This window comes from Pleurodeles waltl, chromosome 2_1 (genome assembly GCF_031143425.1).
Source record: "Pleurodeles waltl isolate 20211129_DDA chromosome 2_1, aPleWal1.hap1.20221129, whole genome shotgun sequence".
NCBI classification, from domain to species: Eukaryota; Metazoa; Chordata; class Amphibia; order Caudata; family Salamandridae; genus Pleurodeles; species Pleurodeles waltl.
In genome coordinates, this window is record NC_090438.1 from 459,834,199 (window position 1) to 459,855,864 (window position 21,666).

Genomic DNA, 21,666 nt, shown 5'->3' on the forward strand with positions numbered 1-21,666 from the left:
TATTTTTTATACTATGCATGCATTGTATGATAGAACTGTTGTTTATCAAATAATTGTTGATACTTGATAAGTCCCTGCCCTCTACATATATAATTATGTGTATATATATATATATATATATATGTGTGTGTATGTCTGTGGACATTAGTTTTTGCTTGTCTTCTTCTTCAGAGGCGAATAATTCTGCTTCTTCAATTCCCTAGATGAGATGTTGGACTAAAGTTGAAGATTACTGATCTTCAGAGGAGGTTATCAGAAAAAGTGGCCTTCGAACGTATGGCAGTTTCCACGAGATAGGATGGTGGTTCAGTGTTCTGCAAGTTCTAAATTGACTCTGTTCTTATTGTTTATGGCAAAGAAAGACGACAGACTTTATTGTTGTAGCTATATATACCGACAGGGAAGAGCCATGATTGAGTGGTGTTGTGCTCTTGGGATATGTAGTTTAAAGTTTTTACTGTTTTCATTGGCTGCTGTGTTGTTAGTAAAAGAAAGAGAAGGCACAATCCTCACCTCCGTGTTCATATTAGAATCTAAAATTCTTGACACAATAGCTAGAAAAGTTGTAATTCTTGTTTCTGTAACTGACAAAAAGCCATGCTCTTACAATAGCCATTGTTTGAAGTTTAGTAATTAGTAGGTTGCTAATAAAATCATGTCTACCATGTTTCTATAATACACATGTAAATTATGAAAGTTTTGACTTTTTTCAAACAATCTGCTTCCTACTTTTGACAGAATGGTTAAAACTGTTGCTTCTGATGGCAACAATATGCACTTCTAAGGAGAGCCCGACCTTTCTAAACCCAGTTTTAGAAGTTTGGTGCATTAACCATCCAAAATTATGTGTGTCCCCAAAAGGCAGGTTCTCTTTACCCAATAGCTGGACAATTAGCTCTCCTTATGAAATTGTGAGCAGATCTGTGTGTCTTGTATAACCATGCTGCAAGTGATTACTATATAATCATCCATTTTCACTTGGAGAATTTGTACTTTTAGAGCAATGGTGTTATTTTGATGGTTTGACCACTTTTCAGTATAGGATAATTTACTTTGCTTTTTCTTTGAATATGACAGTGATGAACAATGCATACCAGTGCACATCTCTGTGCCTACTAGTGTTGAAGCTTTTTTGTTAAAGAACTACACTTTTTTGAATTTTGAAGAAACTTTGTCATATTTTCATTAAATAGCACAGAAGCCCATCCCTGGGTGTGTGTGGTCGTTCACCAGTGGTATGTGTACTAACAGTAGATGCTGTAGCACCCAGTATAATGTGCTGGATGGCTAAAAACTAATAAGGTCCCAAAGGTGAAACCTATTAGCTAAGCCAAAGCTTGTTTTCTCACTGGTTCCAGTACCCCATGGTCCCCACTTTACCTAAATACTTACCATTTGTTGTCGTTTAAAGAGTCTGCAAAGGCATGGAAATGGTGCTAAATAGGGCTGTAAACAAAATTGCATGTATTTATTTGTAACATGACTTTTCTGCCTTTGTTTACTTTAATTATTAGTCATGGATCATTAATGCACCAAAAACATATTTTAAAGGACTTTTAATTTATATTTGTTGTTTGAAGTATTTACACATAAAGGATAAAAACACCGGCTTTATGTGATTTTGCCCTATTTTTGTACCAGCAAGACATCAAAATACTGGTGGCACTGGTTTTTATAGAGAGATAGATTAGGATTTAGGGATGGGTAGTGGTAATTTTACGTCTTGGGGATGGGTAGAGTGGTAAAAGTAATTTGAGGATTTGTGGGTGGGGGTAATTTTACGGTTTAGAGGTGGGTAGTAGTATATGTTGGCATGGATAATTTTAGGGGTTGTGTAGGAAGCTGGCCTGCTGTGTGAAGGACACCTATGGTGTTGTCACCTTATACTAGGTCCAGATATCCCCTATTAGTGAAGTGTAGCAGTGTCTAGGAAGCCAGGGCTCTCTAGAGGTAGCTGTGGATTAGCAGCCAAGACTTTTCTTGGAGACATGCAAGCTTATGCAATACCACTATAATCACACAGCAACTTATCACACGTGAAAGCACCACACAATGTTACAAAAATAATGGTACGTTACTATAGAAACACAACACAACACTAGAATACTTGTATGCAGTTCCCCCCAACTGTAGCTAAGTACACACTAAGTATGTACGCAATAGCAATCAGCAATTAGCATTAGCATAGAAACAACAAGCATTGGCAATACTTAGTTAAACTAGCGAGGGCCCTAGGGGAGGGCAAAACCATGTACTAGGAAAGTGGAATGCAAAGTAAGGTCCTCACCCAAGGACAAGGAGTTGTTAGAGGGGAGCTGGGAGAACTAGGGACCCCAGGAGGGTGGTGAGTACCTGTGTGACACCCAGTGACCAGGATAGCAGAGGTAAGTACCTGGTCTCCCCAAGGACTAACAAGGGACTTGGAAAAAGGATTGTACAATAACTGGACCAGACTAGAATAAACCAAATATAGATTCTGGTATAAGAGGACCTGCAAAAAAAGGGGACAGAGTTCAGTCCAGAATGGAGTGTCCAGCGGGGGTTGGCGCTACTACCCACCCTTCTGTGGATGAAGAACCAGGTCGACTAGTAGAGAAGAAGACCAGCTGTGGAGTTGAGTCCAGGCACCGAAGGAGAGTCCTTAGAGCAGTGCTGACGGTGTCCAACGTCGTCATTGGGTTGCAGATGGTCAGCAGTGTTGGAAAAGTACTAACAAGCCTTGGCAAATGCAAGAGGAGCAAAACCAAGAGTTGCAAGGCTGAAGAGGACCAGCAAGGCCCAGGAGACTCGACCCTTGGCAGGGAGTCTGGTGTGACCCTGAGCAGTCGGGAGAGCCGACAGAAGCAGTTGCAGCCCCCACAGGCAACCCACTGGCAGCAGGCACAATACGTTGCAGTGAGGCCCAGTCAGCACACCTGAAGAGCAGCTGGAGCAGCAGAGAGGAGACTGTGCTTGGCAGGAAGATGTGCTGGAGGATGGGGCTACTCAGAGCCTGAAGATCACTTGGAGCAGGAGCAAACAAGCCTTGGTAGCTGCAAGAGTTGCGGTTCCCAGAGATACTGTCCTGCAAGGAGAGGCAAGGACTTACCTAGCTGGTTAGCTGGCAGAGACGACCAAAGGGACTACTCCATACCACAACCTGTGATGCAGGATCCACACAGTTCCAGGAGAGAGCAGATCCACGTAGCCAGACGTTGATGACTTTGGTGCCTGCAGATGCAGGAGAGTGACTCCTTCACTCCAAGGCAGATTCCTTCTTGATGCAGACTGAAGTCTCGTCGACCCCAGAGGATGTGCAGCCGGAGAAATGTTGCAGTTGCTGGAAGGAGCCGGAGAAACAATGTTGCAAAGCGAAGTTGTCGCCAGAGTTGCAGCTTTGTCGGTTCCTGCAGAGTCCAGTTGCAGCTCCAGTGGCCAGAAGAAAAAGTAAACGATGCAGTGGAGTCCTGGTGGAATCTAGCATGTTGAATCTGTAGACTCACCCTCAAGGGAGACCCAAGGGGTTTGGTCACCTAGTAAGGTGACCACCTATCTGGAGGGGGCTGTTTCACCTGCCTGACCTGGCCACTCAGATGCTCCCAGGAGCCTCTGCACATCTTAGTTTCAAAATGGCAGAATCAAGTGGCCACTTGGAGGAGCTCTGGGCACCACCCCTGGGGTGGTGATGGACAGGGGAGTGGTCACTCCCCTTTCCTTTATCCAGTTTTGTGCCAGAGCAAGGACCATGGGTCCCTGGACTGGTGCAAACTGGTTTGTGCAATGGGGGCACCTGTGCACTTTAAAGCAAACCTGTGGCTTGGGAAGGCTACCTCTCCCAAGCCCTGCAACACCTATTTCCAAGGGAGATGATGTTATCTCCCTCTTGCACAGGAAATCCTTTGTTCTGCATTTCCCTGCCCTGTTTGAGCTAATCAAGCAGCAGGAGGGCAGAAACCTGTCTGAAGGGTGGCAGCAGTGCAGGCTGCCTGGAAAACCCCAGAAGACTGGTAGGAGCAATATTATAGGTCCTATAAAGAGCCCCCAGAGTGCATGGAATCATACAACAAATACAGGCAACAGTATTGGGGTATGATACCAAACATGCCCAAGTTCAGAGTTACCATTGGGTAGCTGGACACAGGTAGTGTGTGTAGGAAAGTACCATCTTGCCTGGCATGTTACCCCCATTTTTCACTGTATATATGTTGTTTTAGTTATATGTGTCACTGGGACCCTGGTAACCCAGGGCCCCAGTGCTCATAAGTGTGCCTGAATGTGTTACCTGTGTAGTGACTAACTGTCTCACTGAGGCTCTGCTAATCAGAACCTCAGTGGTTATGCTCTCTCATTTCTTTCCAAATTGTCACTGACAGGCTAGTGACCATTTTTACCAATTTACATTGGCTCACTGGAACACCCTTATAATTACCTAGTATATGGTACTGAGGTACCCAGGGTATTGGGGTTCCAGGAGATCCCTATGGGCTGCAGCATTTCTTTTGCCACCCATAGGGAGCTCTGACAATTCTTACACAGGCCTGCCACTGCAGCCTGAGTGAAATAACGTCCACGTTATTTCACAGCCATTTTACACTGCACTTAAGTAACTTATAAGTCACCTATATGTCTAACCTTTACCTGGTAAAGGTTAGGTGCAAAGTTACTTAGTGTGAGGGCACCCTGGCACTAGCCAAGGTGCCCCCACATTGTTCAGAGCCAATTCCCTGAACTTTGTGAGTGCGGGGACACCATTACACGCGTGCACTACATATAGGTCACTACCTATATGTAGCTTCACCATGGTAACTCCGAATATGGCCATGTAACATGTCTATGATCATGGAATTGCCCCCTCTATACCATCCTGGCATAGTTGGCACAATCCCATGATCCCAGTGGTCTGTAGCACAGACCCTGGTACTGCCAAACTGCCCTTCCTGGGGTTTCACTGCAGCTGCTGCTGCTGCCAACCCCTCAGACAGGCAGCTGCCCTTCTGGGGTCCAGCCAGGCCTGGCCCAAGATGGCAAAACAAAGAACTTCCTCTGAGAGAGGGTGTGACACCCTCTCCCTTTGGAAAATGGTGTGAAGGCAGGGGAGGAGTAGCCTCCCCCAGCCTCTGGAAATGCTTTGTTGGGCACAGAGGTGCCCAATTCTGCATAAGCCAGTCTACACCGGTTCAGGGACCCCTTAGCCCCTGCTCTGGCGCGAAACTGGACAAAGGAAAGGGGAGTGACCACTCCCCTGACCTGCACCTCCCCTGGGAGGTGTCCAGAGCTCCTCCAGTGTGCTCCAGACCTCTGCCATCTTGGAAACAGAGGTGCTGCTGGCACACTGGACTGCTCTGAGTGGCCAGTGCCACCAGGTGACGTCAGAGACTCATGCTGATAGGCTCCTTCAGGTGTTAGTAGCCTATCCTCTCTCCTAGGTAGCCAAACCCTCTTTTCTGGCTATTTAGGGTCTCTGTCTCTGGGGAAACTTTAGATAACGAATGCATGAGCTCAGCCGAGTTCCTCTGCATCTCTCTCTTCACCTTCTGATAAGGAAACGACCGCTGACCGCGCTGGAAGCCTGCAAACCTGCAACATAGTAGCAAAGACGACTACTGCAACTCTGTAACGCTGATCCTGCCGCCTTCTCGACTGTTTTCCTGCTTGTGCATGCTGTGGGGGTAGCCTGCCTCCTCTCTGCACCAGAAGCTCCGAAGAAATCTCCCGTGGGTCGACGGAATCTTCCCCCTGCAACCGCAGGCACCAAAAATCTCATTACCGGTCCCTTGGGTCTCCTCTCAGCCCAACGAGCGAGGTCCCTCGAATCCAGCGACTCTGTCCAAGTGACCCCCACAGTCCAGTGACTCTTCAGCCCAAGTTTGGTGGAGGTAAGTCCTTGCCTCACCTCGCTGGCCTGCATTGCTGGGAACCGCGACTTTGCAGCTACTCCGGCCCCTGTGCACTTCCGGCGGAAATCCTTCATGCACAGCCAAGCCTGGGTCCACGGCACTGTAACCTGCATTGCACGACTTTCTAAGTTGGTCTCCGGCGACGTGGGACTCCTTTGTGCAACTTCGGCGAGCACCGTTTCACGCATCCTCGTAGTGCCTGTTTCTGGCACTTTTCTGGGTGCTACCTGCTTTAGTGAGGGCTCTTTGTCTTGCTCGACGTCCCCTCTCTCTGCAGGTCCAATTTGCGACATCCTGGTCCCTCCTGGGCACCAGCAGCGTCCAAAAACGCCAAACGCACGATTTGCGTGTAGCAAGGCTTGTTGGCGTCCTTCCGGCAGGAAAACACTTTTGCACGACTCTCCAAGGCGAGAGAGATCCGTCCACCAAAGGGGAAGTCTCTAGCCCTTTTCGTTCCTGCAGAAACCTCAGCTTCTTCTGTCCAGTCGAAGCTTCTTTGCACCCGCAGCTGGCATTTCCTGGGCATCTGCCCATCTCCGACTTGCTTGTGACTTTTGGACTTGGTCCCCTTGTTCCACAGGTACCCTAGATTGGAAATCCACAGTTGTTGCATTGCTGGTTTGTGTCTTTCCTGCATTATTCCTCTAACACGACTATTTTGTCCTTAGGGGAACTTTAGTGCACTTGGCACTCACTTTTCAGGGTCTTGGGGAGGGTTATTTTTCTAACTCTCACTATTTTCTAATAGTCCCAGCGACCCTCTACAAGGTCACATAGGTTTGGGGTCCATTCGTGGTTCGCATTCCACTTTTGGAGTATATGGTTTGTGTTGCCCCTATCCCTATGTTTCCCCATTGCATCCTATTGTAACTATACATTGTTTGCACTGTTTTCTAAGACTATACTGCATATTTTTGCTATTGTGTATATATATCTTGTGTATATTTCCTATCCTCTCACTGAGGGTACACTCTAAGATACTTTGGCATATTGTCATAAAAATAAAGTACCTTTATTTTTAGTATAACTGTGTATTGTGTTTTCTTATGATATTGTGCATATGACACTAAGTGGTACTGTAGTAGCTTCACACGTCTCCTAGTTCAGCCTAAGCTGCTCTGCTAAGCTACCATTATCTATCAGCCTAAGCTGCTAGACACCCTATACACTAATAAGGGATAACTGGGCCTGGTGCAAGGTGCAAGTACCCCTTGGTACTCACTACAAGCCAGTCCAGCCTCCTACATTGGTTGTGCAGTGGTGGGATAAGTGCTTGAGACTACTTACCACTCTTGTCATTGTACTTTTCATAAGAGAAAAATATACAAAACAAGGTCAGTGTATATACACATAGCCAAAAAGTTTTGCATTTCCTCTTTTCACTCTTTTCTAAGTGCTGAAAAGTACTTCTAAAACTTTCAAAAAGTTCTTAAAAGTTTAAAAAGTTTTTTTCTGTCTTTCCAAAAAGTTCTGAAAACTTTTTTCTCTTTTTCTATCACTTTAACTCTCTCTAAAAAATGTCTGGCACAGGAAAAAATGTTGAACTGTCCAAACTTGCATATGATCACCTTAGCTGGAAAGGAGCAAGGAGTCTCTGCATAGAGAGAGGTTTGAGTGTAGGGAAGAATCCTTCCTTGGAACTGTTACTTAACATGCTTAGAGAACAGGATAAGGCCATAGGTGCCCCATCTGTTGAAAAAGTACCTAATAGTTCCCAATCTGATTCAGGGACTCCCCCAGGAAAAGATTCTGGAAAGAAACTTCCTAGCCTGCCCATTACTAGACAATCTAGCATAGATGGTAATGATAATGAGCCACACCAAATAAATAGTGTTGTCTCACATCATAGCAAAAGCATTTATTCTCACCATACTGGTAGTAATGTTTCTGTAAACCAAGCTGTTAAGTTGGCTTCTGTAAGGGACAGGTCTCCTTCTGTTCATTCCCATCATAGCTCTGTTTCTAGAAATGTCCCTCCCACCAACCCTGATGACAGAATGTTAGAGAGGGAACTCAATAAGTTGAGGGTGGAACAAACCAGACTGAAGCTCAATAAGCAACAGCTGGATTTGGATAGACAGTCTTTAGAATTAGAGAAGGAAAGACAGAAGTTGGGTTTAGATACCCATGGTGGCAACAGCAGTATTCCCCATAGTCATCCTGCAAAAGAGCATGATTCCAGGAATCTGCACAAGATAGTTCCCCCTTATAAGGAGGGGGATGACATTAACAAGTGGTTTGCTGCACTTGAGAGGGCCTGTGCTGTACAGGATGTCCCTCAAAAGCAGTGGGCTGCTATCCTATGGCTATCATTTAGTGGAAAAGGTAGGGATAGGCTCCTTACTGTGAAAGAAAATGATGCCAATAATTTCCAAGTTCTTAAGAATGCACTCCTGGATGGTTATGGCTTAACCACTGAACAGTACAGGATAAAGTTCAGAGAGACCAAAAAGGAGTCTTACAAGACTGGGTTGATTTCATTGACCAGGCAGTGAAGGCCTTGGAGGGGTGGTTACATGGCAGTAAAGTTACTGATTATGACAGCCTGTATAACTTAATCCTGAGAGAGCATATTCTTAATAATTGTGTGTCTGATTTGTTGCACCAGTACTTGGTGGACTCTGATCTGACCTCTCCCCAAGAATTGGGAAAGAAGGCAGACAAATGGGTCAGAACAAGAGTGAACAGAAAAGTTCATACAGGGGGTGACAAAGATGGCAACAAAAAGAAGGATGGTAAGTCTTCTGACAAGGGTGGGGACAAATCTAAAAATGAGTCTTCATCAGGCCCACAAAAACTCTCTGGTGGGGGTGGTGGGTCCAAATCCTCCTTTAATCAGAACAAGGAAAAGAAACCATGGTGCTATTTATGTAAAATAAAAGGCCATTGGACAACAGATCCCAGTTGTCCAAAGAAAGGCACCACAGCTCCTACCACTACAACCCCTACTGCTACACCTAGTGTCCCTACTAATAGCAGTGGTGGTGGGAGCAAACCTACTAATAGCCAATCCAAGGGAGTAGCTGGGCTCACTTTTGGTAATTTAGTTGGGGTTGGTCTGATTAGGGAGACCACAGAGGCTACTTTAGTCTCTGAAGGGGCTATTGATTTAGCCACTTTGGTTGCTTGCCCCCATAACTTGGAGAAGTACAAGCAACTAACCCTAATAAATGGTGTTGAGGTCCAGGCCTACAGGGACACAGGTGCCAGTGTCACAATGGTGATTGAGAAACTGGTGCACCCTGAACAACACATACTTGGACACCAGTACCAAGTAACCGATGCTCACAACATAACACAAAGCCACCCCATGGCTGTTGTAAATCTCAACTGGGGGGGGGGTAACTGGTCCAAAGAAAGTTGTGGTAGCTTCAGATTTACCTGTAGACTGTCTATTAGGGAATGATTTGGAGACATCAGCTTGGTCAGATGTGGAGTTGGAGGCCCATGCAGCAATGCTGGGCATCCCAGGGCATATTTTTGCTTTGACAAGGGCTCAGGCCAAAAAGCAAAAAGGACAGGGAAGCTTGGATCCTGGAACAATGGACCAAGTGCTCCCTAAAACTAGGGCTAGTAGAAGCAAACCACTTCCTACTATCCCTCCCTCTACAGTGGATTCTAATTCTGAGGAAGAAGAATTCCCTCCCTGTGCAGAACCTACACCAGAGGAGCTGGAAGCAGACACTGCTGAGCTTTTGGGTGAAGGGGGGCCTGCCAGAGAGGAGCTGAGTGTGGCACAGCAAACCTGTCCCACATTAGAGGGTCTCAGACAGCAAGCTGTCAAACAGGCTAATGGGGATGTCAGTGACTCTCACAGAGTTTACTGGGAGGACAACCTCTTGTACACTGAGCATAGGGATCCTAAACCTGGAGCTGCCAGGAGATTAGTGATTCCTCAGGAGTACAGAAAGTTCCTCCTAACACTGGCACATGACATTCCCCTAGCTGGGCACCTGGGTCAAATGAAAACTTGGGACAGATTGGTTCCATTGTTTCATTGGCCTAGGATGTCTGAGGACACAAAGGAATTTTGTAAGTCCTGTGAAACATGTCAAGCCAGTGGCAAGACAGGTGGCACACCAAAGGCACCCCTTATTCCACTGCCTGTGGTTGGGGTTCCCTTTGAAAGGGTAGGGGTTGACATAGTTGGCCCCCTTGACCCTCCTACTGCTTCAGGCAATAGGTTTATCTTGGTGGTAGTGGACCATGCCACAAGATATCCTGAAGCTATTCCTTTAAGGACCACTACAGCACCTGCAGTGGCAAAGGCCCTCCTGGGAATATTTTCCAGGGTGGGCTTCCCAAAGGAAGTAGTATCAGACAGAGGAAGCAATTTCATGTCTGCATACTTAAAGGCCATGTGGAAGGAGTGTGGTGTAACGTACAAGTTCACAACACCCTATCATCCACAAACAAATGGACTGGTGGAGAGATTTAATAAAACTCTCAAAGGCATGATTATGGGTCTCCCTGAAAAACTCCCCAGGAGATGGGATATCCTTCTACCATGCCTCCTTTTTGCCTACAGGGAGGTACCCCAGAAAGGAGTGGGCTTCAGCCCCTTTGAACTTCTTTTTGGACACCCTGTTAGGGGTCCACTCACACTTGTAAAGGAGGGTTGGGAACAACCTTTAAAAGCTCCTAAGCAGGATATTGTGGATTATGTACTTGGCCTCAGATCAAGGATGGCTGAGTACATGAAAAAGGCCAGTAAAAACCTTCAGGCCAGCCAAGAGCTCCAGAAGCAATGGCATGATCAGAAGGCTGTTTTGGTTCAGTACCAACCAGGGCAGAAAGTGTGGGTCTTGGAGCCTGTGGCCCCAAGAGCACTCCAAGATAAATGGAGTGGTCCCCACACAATTGTTGAAAAGAAGGGTGAAGTCACCTACTTGGTTGACTTAGGCACTGCCAGGAGTCCACTTAGGGTGCTCCATGTCAACCGCCTGAAACCCTACTATGACAGGGCTGATCTCACCCTGCTCATGGCAACTGATGAGGGACAGGAAGAAGACAGTGATCCTCTACCTGATCTCTTCTCTTCCACAGAACAAGATGCTCTTGTGGAAGGTGTAGTTTTGGCTGATTGTCTTACTGCTGAGCAGAAAGATAATTGCATAAATCTCCTAGGACAATTTTCAGAACTCTTCTCTACTGTGCCAGGCACCACTTCTTGGTGTGAGCACACTATAGATACTGGAGACAGTTTACCTGTCAAAAGTAAGATCTATAGGCAGCCTGACCATGTCAGGGACTGCATAAAGCAAGAAGTTCAGAAAATGCTAGAACTAGGAGTGGTTGAGCACTCTGACAGTCCATGGGCTTCTCCTGTGGTACTGGTACCAAAACCCAATTCTAAAGATGGAAAGAAGGAAATGAGGTTTTGTGTAGACTATAGAGGTCTCAACTTGGTAACCAAAACTGATGCTCACCCTATACCCAGGGCAGATGAGCTTATAGATACACTGGCATCTGCCAAGTATCTAAGCACTTTTGATTTGACTGCAGGGTATTGGCAGATCAAATTGTCAGAAGATGCTAAACCTAAGACTGCATTTTCTACCATTGGAGGACATTACCAGTTTACTGTAATGCCTTTTGGTTTGAAAAATGCACCTGCCACTTTTCAGAGGTTGGTGAACACAGTCCTGCAAGGGCTGGAAGCTTTCAGTGCAGCATATTTGGACGATATAGCTGTCTTTAGCTCCAGCTGGGATGATCACCTGGTCCACCTATGGAAAGTTTTGGAGGCTCTGCAAAAGGCAGGCCTCACTATCAAGGCTTCAAAGTGCCAGATAGGGCAGGGTAAGGTGGTTTATCTGGGACACCTTGTTGGTGGGGAACAGATTGCACCACTTCAGGGGAAAATCCAAACTATTATTGATTGGGTTCCCCCTACCACTCAGACTCAGGTGAGAGCCTTCCTAGGCCTCACTGGGTATTACAGGAGGTTCATTAAGAACTATGGCTCCATTGCAGCCCCTCTTAATGACCTCACATCCAAGAAAATGCCTAAAAAGGTATTATGGACAGCAAGCTGTCAGAAAGCTTTTGAGGAGCTGAAGCAGGCCATGTGCTCTGCACCTGTCCTGAAAAGCCCTTGTTACTCTAAAAAATTCTATGTCCAAACTGATGCATCTGAATTAGGAGTAGGGGCAGTCCTATCACAACTTAATTCTGAGGGCCAGGATCAACCTGTTGCTTTTATTAGTAGAAGGTTGACCCCTAGAGAAAAGCGTTGGTCTGCCATTGAGAGGGAGGCCTTTGCTGTGGTCTGGGCTCTGAAGAAGTTGAGGCCATACCTGTTTGGCACTCACTTCATTGTTCAGACAGACCACAAACCTCTACTTTGGCTAAAACAAATGAAAGGTGAAAATCCTAAATTGTTAAGGTGGTCCATATCCCTACAGGGAATGGACTATACAGTGGAACATAGACCTGGGAGTAGCCACTCCAATGCAGATGGACTCTCCAGATATTTCCACTTAGACAATGAAGACTCATCAGGTAATGGCTAGTCTTATTGTCCTTTGTTTGGGGGGGGGTTGTGTAGGAAAGTACCATCTTGCCTGGCATGTTACCCCCATTTTTCACTGTATATATGTTGTTTTAGTTATATGTGTCACTGGGACCCTGGTAACCCAGGGCCCCAGTGCTCATAAGTGTGCCTGAATGTGTTACCTGTGTAGTGACTAACTGTCTCACTGAGGCTCTGCTAATCAGAACCTCAGTGGTTATGCTCTCTCATTTCTTTCCAAATTGTCACTGACAGGCTAGTGACCATTTTTACCAATTTACATTGGCTCACTGGAACACCCTTATAATTCCCTAGTATATGGTACTGAGGTACCCAGTGTATTGGGGTTCCAGGAGATCCCTATGGGCTGCAGCATTTCTTTTGCCACCCATAGGGAGCTCTGACAATTCTTACACAGGCCTGCCACTGCAGCCTGAGTGAAATAACGTCCACGTTATTTCACAGCCATTTTACACTGCACTTAAGTAACTTATAAGTCACCTATATGTCTAACCTTTACCTGGTAAAGGTTAGGTGCAAAGTTACTTAGTGTGAGGGCACCCTGGCACTAGCCAAGGTGCCCCCACATTGTTCAGAGCCAATTCCCTGAACTTTGTGAGTGCGGGGACACCATTACACGCGTGCACTACATATAGGTCACTACCTATATGTAGCTTCACCATGGTAACTCCGAATATGGCCATGTAACATGTCTATGATCATGGAATTGCCCCCTCTATACCATCCTGGCATAGTTGGCACAATCCCATGATCCCAGTGGTCTGTAGCACAGACCCTGGTACTGCCAAACTGCCCTTCCTGGGGTTTCACTGCAGCTGCTGCTGCTGCCAACCCCTCAGACAGGCAGCTGCCCTCCTGGGGTCCAGCCAGGCCTGGCCCAGGATGGCAGAACAAAGAACTTCCTCTGAGAGAGGGTGTGACACCCTCTCCCTTTGGAAAATGGTGTGAAGGCAGGGGAGGAGTAGCCTCCCCCAGCCTCTGGAAATGCTTTGTTGGGCACAGAGGTGCCCAATTCTGCATAAGCCAGTCTACACCGGTTCAGGGACCCCTTAGCCCCTGCTCTGGCGCGAAACTGGACAAAGGAAAGGGGAGTGACCACTCCCCTGACCTGCACCTCCCCTGGGAGGTGTCCAGAGCTCCTCCAGTGTGCTCCAGACCTCTGCCATCTTGGAAACAGAGGTGCTGCTGGCACACTGGACTGCTCTGAGTGGCCAGTGCCACCAGGTGACGTCAGAGACTCATGCTGATAGGCTCCTTCAGGTGTTAGTAGCCTATCCTCTCTCCTAGGTAGCCAAACCCTCTTTTCTGGCTATTTAGGGTCTCTGTCTCTGGGGAAACTTTAGATAACGAATGCATGAGCTCAGCCGAGTTCCTCTGCATCTCTCTCTTCACCTTCTGATAAGGAAACGACCGCTGACCGCGCTGGAAGCCTGCAAACCTGCAACATAGTAGCAAAGACGACTACTGCAACTCTGTAACGCTGATCCTGCCGCCTTCTCGACTGTTTTCCTGCTTGTGCATGCTGTGGGGGTAGCCTGCCTCCTCTCTGCACCAGAAGCTCCGAAGAAATCTCCCGTGGGTCGACGGAATCTTCCCCCTGCAACCGCAGGCACCAAAAAGCTGCATTACCGGTCCCTTGGGTCTCCTCTCAGCCCGACGAGCGAGGTCCCTCGAATCCAGCGACTCTGTCCAAGTGACCCCCACAGTCCAGTGACTCTTCAGCCCAAGTTTGGTGGAGGTAAGTCCTTGCCTCACCTCGCTGGGCTGCATTGCTGGGAACCGCGACTTTGCAGCTACTCCGGCCCCTGTGCACTTCCGGCGGAAATCCTTCGTGCACAGCCAAGCCTGGGTCCACGGCACTCTAACCTGCATTGCACGACTTTCTAAGTTGGTCTCCGGCGACGTGGGACTCCTTTGTGCAACTTCGGCGAGCACCGTTTCACGCATCCTCGTAGTGCCTGTTTCTGGCACTTCTCCGGGTGCTACCTGCTTCAGTGAGGGCTCTTTGTCTTGCTCGACGTCCCCTCTCTCTGCAGGTCCAATTTGCGACCTCCTGGGCCCCAGCAGCGTCCAAAAACGCCAAACGCACGATTTGCGTGTAGCAAGGCTTGTTGGCGTCCTTCCGGCGGGAAAACACTTTTGCACGACTCTCCAAGGCGAGAGGGATCCGTCCACCAAAGGGGAAGTCTCTAGCCCTTTTCGTTCCTGCAGAAACCTCAGCTTCTTCTGTCCAGTCGAAGCTTCTTTGCACCCGCAGCTGGCATTTCCTGGGCATCTGCCCATCTCCGACTTGCTTGTGACTTTTGGACTTGGTCCCCTTGTTCCACAGGTACCCTAGATTGGAAATCCACAGTTGTTGCATTGCTGGTTTGTGTCTTTCCTGCATTATTCCTCTAACACGACTATTTTGTCTTTAGTGCACTTGGCACTCACTTTTCAGGGTCTTGGGGAGGGTTATTTTTCTAACTCTCACTATTTTCTAATAGTCCCAGCGACCCTCTACAAGGTCACATAGGTTTGGGGTCCATTCGTGGTTCGCATTCCACTTTTGGAGTATATGGTTTGTGTTGCCCCTATCCCTATGTTTCCCCATTGCATCCTATTGTAACTATACATTGTTTGCACTGTTTTCTAAGACTATACTGCATATTTTTGCTATTGTGTATATATATCTTGTGTATATTTCCTATCCTCTCACTGAGGGTACACTCTAAGATACTTTGGCATATTGTCATAAAAATAAAGTACCTTTATTTTTAGTATAACTGTGTATTGTGTTTTCTTATGATATTGTGCATATGACACTAAGTGGTACTGTAGTAGCTTCACACGTCTCCTAGTTCAGCCTAAGCTGCTCTGCTAAGCTACCATTATCTATCAGCCTAAGCTGCTAGACACCCTATACACTAATAAGGGATAACTGGGCCTGGTGCAAGGTGCAAGTACCCCTTGGTACTCACTACAAGCCAGTCCAGCCTCCTACAGTGTGCCCAATACACGGTTAAAATGGCTTCCCTGCACTTACACAGTCCAGTGCAATGGAACTGGAGTTTGTAGGGGCACCTCTGCTCATGCAGGGGAGCCCTCACACAGAGGGCCTGCAGCCTGCCCTCTGGGCTAGGAGGGTCTACCATAGGAGTGACTTACGGTGACCTAATGCAGTGACCTGTGGTGAAAGGGTGCATGCACCTTTTCACGCAGGCTGCAATGGCAGGCCTGCAGACACATTTTGCATAGGCTCCCATGGGTGACACAATACATGCTGCAACCCATCGGAAATCCTTGGTGCACTAATGCCCTGGGTGCCTAAATACTATATAGTAGGGTCTTATGAGGGGGCAACAGCATGCCAATTGTGGGGTGCACAAAGTCCTAGGCAACCAAATTTAGAGAGAGAGAGCACAATCACTGGGGTCCTGGTTAGCAGTATCCTGCTAAAAACAGTCTAAGCATACTGATAGCAGGCAAAAAGTGGGGGTACTTTCCACAGGTTGGTAGTAGTAAAGGGTGGCAAGGGTCAGTTTAGGGTTTTAGGCGGTTGTGTTAAAAGGTGGTAAGGGTACTTTGGGTGTTTAAAGGGGGATTGTGGTATAGGGTGGTAAACACAATTTCAGAGTTTCGGAATGGGTAGTGGTGAAGGGTGGTGAGGGTAATTTTATGGTTTGTGGGGAGCCTTAAAGGGTGGTAAGGTTAATTTAAGGGTTCTGGGTTGGGTAGAGGTAAAGACGGGTTAGGAGTAAAATGTAAAAAGAAAATAGGGGGCTTTGAGGGGTTCCATCCATCTGCGTTGTAAAGGCATGCATGGTACTCATACAACCTAATAAATATTCACAGAGACAGGAGGCAGATGTGATCCTTGAGCTGCTGTTTACTGCAGACTCTATTGTCAGTGACCTACAGCATTTATTATTTTATATAGAGTTCCTAATAATCTAATTCATGTGAGGTTTATTAAGAAGAAAACAGGCATTCGAAAAAAAGTACCTGATCTCCCTTATATGATGGATCTAAATCCAACTACGAAAGATACACGTTTTATTATGTTTTTCTTCCGATAGTCACATGTTCAACATTGTGTGCACTGGGAAAGAAGCTGGCATGAAAGAGTATTGAATTGAATGCAGAAGGGGCAACAATCAGCATATTTAATTGCCAAACATTAAAAGAAAGTAACTAAGTTATCCAACTTATCCTAAAGCCTTTCCAGCAGCTCTAATGGACAAAAGGTAAACAGGCTGAGAGAATTTACACAGGACTTGGTTATAAAGACATCCTTTAGAGTAATCTCTTTCAAGATTAGAGACTGGTCTCTTCAAAGAATATGTCTTACATATGGCCCACAGGGAGTGCGTATTTAACCCTGTCAGGGTGTTTGACCGAGCAGGACAACACCTTTCTCCGGATTGCAACACAGTCTGTATATAGTGCTTGAGAACCTGCCTCTGTTACATTTACGGCTCCTGGTGTTATGGTATTTTTTTAAAACATTTATGTCTGTATTTATCCATATTTATTTTTTTACCTTCATTTTGGTATTTATCCATATTTATTTTGTGACTAAATGGAGTCGTAACCCAGTACATTTTCACATTCATTTAACTGATAAACATGCTTTGATACTTTGATGCCTGTTGCGTTTTAGCAAATTAAGCAGCCAAATATAACAAAATATAGGTAAATATTAGCATTATATACAAATATAGGTTGACATATGCCTGTATTTAAGGAAATCTCATCCTATTTTTCAACTCCCCATGTTGTTTAGCTGCTCAGCTGTTGGCCTGGAATTCATTTAAAAAAAGCGCATGGATGGAGCATGGTTGCGCTTCAGATGGGGATGTTTTCTTTCAGAATGAGATTACCTTGGCCCTCAGGAATTAACGCCCATCATTCCCAAATTATTCTGATCATGTCGAGCATAGAACCCGTCTTCATTCACTAAAACACATTTATTCTCAACAGCAGCCCTTTCCATCCCTAGGGCTCTTGGGCAGATGAGATCCCATCATATCGGTTGATGGTTGTTAGGGAACTGAAATGGTTAGATGCAGGTGGAGCTTAGGGGCTGTGGTCTGGGGCGCCCAAGAAGCAGACACCTGCAACTTCAGGCTGCCTTTGCTTAAACTTTGAATAGTTCCAGGTTCTAGTCATTAGGTGGGGTTGACACACGTGCTGCAAATTCAGTTCTGGTGGGGGCCAAGGGCCTCATTTATGGAAGAGATGTAAAGTAAGTCTAATCCTCCTAAAGGCATTAGTAACCTCATTTTCTTCGTAGGAGGAATCTTGCCAGGAGAATTCTCTGTGGATAAAGTGACACTGTCCCTCCTTAGGTAGAGAAGCCTCTGGTAAATTTCCACTTTTGGATGAAATGATTTGGCTACTGTATACTGGAGGAATATTCATCCACTACCCTTATCTAAACCAGGTTCTAATAATAGAAAAGTTATTAGAACCGCCTATTAATGTAGTAAACTACAAACAGGTCAACTGGAATTTTGTTGCAGGGAAGGACCAAATTAAGCGGCAGGGCTGTGTAAATTTTGCAGCAAGAAACGACAAATTATGCACCATAATGATGCACGCTCCGAGCAGCATTATTTCATTATTTTCTCGTTATTAGATGTTAGCATTGTACGGGCAATTTCGACTCAAACCACCAGTTTTTTTTTGCATTCAGCATCTGAAAGTACAATCATTGACTTTTGCAATGAGTCTGCCACTGCACAGCCGCGTGGATGGCAGCGTTTTAGTAGCCGTTTGGTGTCCGGGCCTTTTTTCCTGTCCCACCCCGACCTTGCCCTGGCTGGTGCTGTCCAGTGTCAGGGCTGCTTGGGGCACACTCCCTGCCTCTTCATCCAAATCGTGCAGGTTCATTTTCATCCTTGATGTAATTCGTTGTCACTGTTTTTCTGTCTTTCTCTGCATCTTTCTTTCCTGCGTTTGTGTTTTTCTGTTGAGTCTCATGAGGAAAAAATAACAGCCGGTCCCCAAAAATGAGTGCTGGTGGACCCCAACTGCAAGCTGCCCGCCTTCGGTGCCTTGCCTAATTTGTATCGGTTCTTCACCTTTTCGAGTCCTATCGGTACGCACTGTACTCTTTCAACATATTTTTTCGCATTTGAATTTCAATCACTTCAATTATTTAAATAATTGGGTATTTCTTATTGCTGCTTTCCAGTTCTGAAAGTAGGAAAATCAAAGCTGCATTTATTCATAATTGACTACTTATTGTATAATCCTCCATCCTTCATGCCAGGCACGTTTTTCATAATTACATATGGATTTATTTGCACCTTCAATCAGAGAAGGTGGCTCTGTGCTGCAAGCACCTCTAACTGCATTTCATTTATTTAAACTCCTACCAGCTTAGTAAATCTAGAGTAGTACGAGGCAGAGCAAGTTAATGCCTTGCATTACTCTGATTTGGAAAGGTGGTGTGAGGGCATTTCTATGCACCCACCCATGGATTTTGGTGCATTCCCAGATTTACTAAGAATAGTTAACCTGGGAATGCATCACAGTGCTACATCATCCCAGCAGCCATGTAATTAGGAGAAACATCACCACGGATAGTGTTGAAAAATGACAAGACTTTCCACATACAAAATGCATAGCTGCTAGGTGTCCCATTGTTATGTGTGATACAGTGGCGGCCATTGCAATTTTTCAAGAGGAGGGGTGGGGTGGGGACGGGACGTGGACAGGGGGTGGAAACAAAAAATATAATTTAAAAAAAGTACCTGTTTCTGTTGTCGCTGCCTTGCTCCTCTGCTCTTCTTCTGGTGTCCCAGCATTCACTGGGACACCAACACAGGCTCCCCAGCAATCCTGGCACTGCTCTCATGCTAAAGATAACATGAAGGCAGCACCAGGATTGGTCTGAAAGGCTTGTTCTGCCACTCCGACACTGTGTGGGAGTCTGTGGAGTTTCTTCAGCCCAGCTATGTAGCACAGCAGGGTTGGAGCAATCTAAGTGCACATGTGTGTTTGGCTAATGCAAAAAGAACAGATGATGGACGGAATGCAGAGCAAATCAAACATTCACCCCCAGTCACAAAAATCTGGGTTTAATCCATCGTTTTTTTGCTCACTACGCCACCCCAGGTTGGACCCAGCCATATGCAAATCAGTCTTGACCCTGTTCCTCATGGGAACAGTCCAGCCCGAACTGCCAAGCCAGGTCCTCCCTGGACCGGAAACAAGCATCCTAGGACCGGTTTCAGGGTATCACCCATCATCAGCTAGGCTAGCTTGAATCCAGTGGCCCCTGGCCTGAGACGGCTAGCCAAACACACATGTGCACTTAGTGCACAGATTCCACTCCCCCTACCGTGGCCCAGCCCCACCCCTCCCTGCACCTGCTCATGGCTGAGCCTGCAGCTGAAAGATAAAACGATAATTAAATATTGTTTTATCTTCAGCTCCTGGCTTAGCCAAGGGAGCGAAGCTCCTTTGCCATTGCAAAGGAGCCGCCCCGGTGTGATACCTTCAGCTAATTCTGCTTTTGTTTTTGTTTTCACTCAACTGCACTTCAGTGCCTTGGGCTTTTGAGTCCATAGTTACCGTTTTAACAACAAAAAATCAAGTCCCTGAATACAGAGTGATGTATGTTAAAAGGCTAGGACTGTCTTTAAGTGAGACATTGCCGTGGGACACTTGCAAGTTATGAATGTCCACACAAAAACAGCACCACCTTAACCTCCCTGTTGCGGGTCACGACCAGTGGCTGACACCAGGGAGGGGCTTAAAAAAATCCTGCACCAGAGGATTTTTGTATTTTATATAAATACCCGTTGGAGACACGGAAGAGCTTCTGTGTCTCCCCCACCCCCCATCCGTCCTTTTGTGACATCAGCACGCCGCTGATGTCACAATCTGTTTTCCCCACCAGAGCAGGAAGTGGAGGTAAGGCTGTTTCCTGCTCCGGTGGAGAAATCAGGCCCATATGGGACTCCCCTTTCAAACAAGGCCTTCCTGAAACTCCACTAGACAACAGGGAATTCACTTGAGGGGGTTGGCCCCCTCTGGAAATGGGCTGCCACCCCTCACCCCCGTCCCCCCAGGCATATGTTTTAAAAACAAATAGGTTTACCCCTTGGGGGGCGTTCACCCCCAGGGGTTAAAAAATTAAAATATTTACATGTGCATATATATATATATAGTTTTTTAAATGAAATTGCCATGGGGTCACACAAACACACACCAGCAATTTTGTGACTGTCTACATAGGTTAGTGTTTTAGAGCGAGAGTTTAGCCAGTAGCAGCGATGAAGCCCTAACTCGGGTTATAGAGGACAGTTCTGATGTAGGATCAGAGACTGAGAAAGCAGATGCTGAGACAGCATCTGAGGGTTAGGACAATGGTGCAAACTCTGGGAGTGATTTTTCAAACAACTCCTCTTCCAGTGATTCTGAGGGAGGTGATGAGGACAGTCCTGCTTTTCCTCCGCAAGCACAGTCTGTGCAACGCGACAATAGCGGGTTAGCCCAACCCAGAGAGCAGGTGCATGAGGCGGCAAGCACAGAGAGAGTGCTCTCTTGGGAGCTCCCCAATTTAGTTCAGCCCCAAATTCCACCGCCCGAATCATATTGTGGAGACATCAAAATTATCTATCACAAAACAATCTGGTTTTGTAAGGCAGGCACCTGCGTTTTTCCAGACATTTCTGGAAACTAGACACGTGGGGGAGTCCACTGAGGTGTGACTTGTGTGGATTCCCCAAAGTTTTGTTTTACCCAGAATACCCTACGTAGGTGAAATGTTGAATAAAAACTCTGTTTTTTCTTGCATTTCTCTCACATAAACTACAGAAATATGCTGGGTTCCACAAAATTACTCTCACCCAGTGTTTCCTCACCTGTTCTGATAAAAACGCTACCCCACTTGAGTGCCTGTACCTAGTGCCTGCGTCAGGAATGGATCACCCAAGGGTCAACACTTGCCCTCATGTAAGGACTAACATTGACGGTTGTGTGATCCATTCCTGGCACGGTCACTAGAACTACCCACACAAGTGAGGTACCATTTTTATCGGGAGACTTGGGGGAATGCTGAGTGGAAGGAAATTGGTGTCTCCTCTCAGATTCCGGAACTTTCCATCACCGAAATGTGAGGAAAATGTGTTTTTTTGCCAAATGTTGAGGTTTGCAAAGGATTCTGACTAACAGAACCTGGTGAAAGCCCCACAAGTCACCCCATTCTGAATTCCAGAGGTGTCTAGTTTTAAAAGAAGGACAGGTTTGCTAGGTTTCCCT